Source organism: Rhamphochromis longiceps, linkage group LG2 (genome assembly GCF_057381845.1).
Source record: "Rhamphochromis longiceps isolate RC_006_pf linkage group LG2, R_longiceps_female_GT1.1, whole genome shotgun sequence".
Classification (NCBI taxonomy): Eukaryota; Metazoa; Chordata; class Actinopteri; order Cichliformes; family Cichlidae; genus Rhamphochromis; species Rhamphochromis longiceps.
Window position 1 is genome coordinate 22,266,244 of NC_140558.1, and position 1,807 is coordinate 22,268,050.

Below are 1,807 nucleotides of genomic sequence, written 5' to 3' on the forward strand. Positions count from 1 at the left end.
GAATTGCTCAGCAATTGAAACCCATAGATGGCACAGTGTTTATCTAGGAGGGAAGGAGCTTGACAAACTGATTTGTTACAATGGTGGCATCCTATTACAGTCCCAAGTCTCAAATCAGTGAGCTTCTTAGAATGACTTATTATTTTACAAATGTTTGTAAAGACTGCATTACTGTGTGGTTGATTTTTATACACCAGCAGCAATAAAACTTAAAAACATCTGTTATCTTAGAGAACTACTGTGCAAGTTGTTCCGTCTTCCAGCTGACCCGTTGTGTTGCCGACATGCTGTGTGAGCATTAAACACATTCTTTGGCTGTAGTGATTTGAGAAAAGACCGAGAAACAGTGAATTCTGCACATCAAACCTGACAGATGTAATTTGCCTGGTTGCGGAAAATCTTTCTCAAGATGTTTTCACACAGGATCATTAATCACTTGTCAGTTCTGTTTTCCACAACTTTCTTGTTTAACACTTGATGAGGTTGTTGTGTGTAAAGTCAAAGATTTTGGAAGGCTTTGCAGCCAGCTTGCTAAGCACCACTGAAGGCACCAAAGACTGTTATTCAGCTAATTCCAAAGGCCACTTCAGTCTGTATTGATGTTAGACACATATTCCATGTGGCATCCTAAGCATAGGTGATTTTTGTGAGTACTGCAGTCACATTGCACTTCTATTGAGCCATGTTCCCAGACATCATTTTTAACCTTTTGCCCTGAACATTTACAGGAATGTTCATGCATTGATTTGTTAGATCTGCATACATGAACGTTGAAAAGGGTGACATATATCACTCAAGTTCCACTCTCAATGCTTTTTACACTTTCTTTGGTATTTCTTTTATATTTAAGCTATATTTTCTTCCCTGTTTAATGTTGTTTTCAGTCAGTTAGCTGATACCTTAGCTGGTGCCTTTTTCAAAGCTCAATTTTCTTGCTTACTTTGTTCAAGACAAACATTCATTCAGTTGAAATACTTTCAAAATCATGGTGACTGTAACAAAGAAACCTGTGTCCCTGTACATGAACAAACAGATTGCATTTTCACAAGTATTTCTAAACTTGCCAAGAGACCAGGCCTAAATGTTGAGTATGGTCACCATGGGTGTCTATGTGGTATTAAAGAAAACTCTTCCAGATTGATTGAAAGTTGATGTTGTTCAACTCATCTCAGAAATGTAGTGATTTTCAAAAGTAATCGTTTGGGGAAAACAGTAACAACTAAAAGAAAAAAGACAGAAAAAGAAGATCCAATTAATCCAATTTATACCGCCAACACACTTAACCCTGATTAGTGTGTTTAGAATGACTGATGAGATTATAGATTACTGCTTTATTTACTAAATATACTTGCAGACACCAAACTTGGTCTACCTTTTGTCTCTCAAATGAAATGTGGAAACATTTCTGTAATGCAGTGTCATGTACTGGATGCACTTCATTACATTCCTGTAAACAGACAGATTCTGCTGGTTGGCTGCAAACATATTTGATCAGATCTGATGTATCGATTTTAAACAGACACTGAAACGCAGAGAAGTGGTCGATTTTCTGTTCCTGGGTTTTTCATCAAAACTGCACAGGTTAATTTCCTCTGTGAGCTTTGTTAACCTGGCACAGAATTAAAGAGATCAGAGTGATAAGAACCAGAACTTCCAATGTTTCTCTGCCTATTTGTAGAGACTGTATGTTGTCTTGGTTGATTTTATCAGAATCTAAATCAATATATGCACTTGTAGGTTCAGCATATTTTTTTAAAGGTCGGCACATAAGAATTGCTGTTTGTTATTTAAAACTGTCATCTGACCA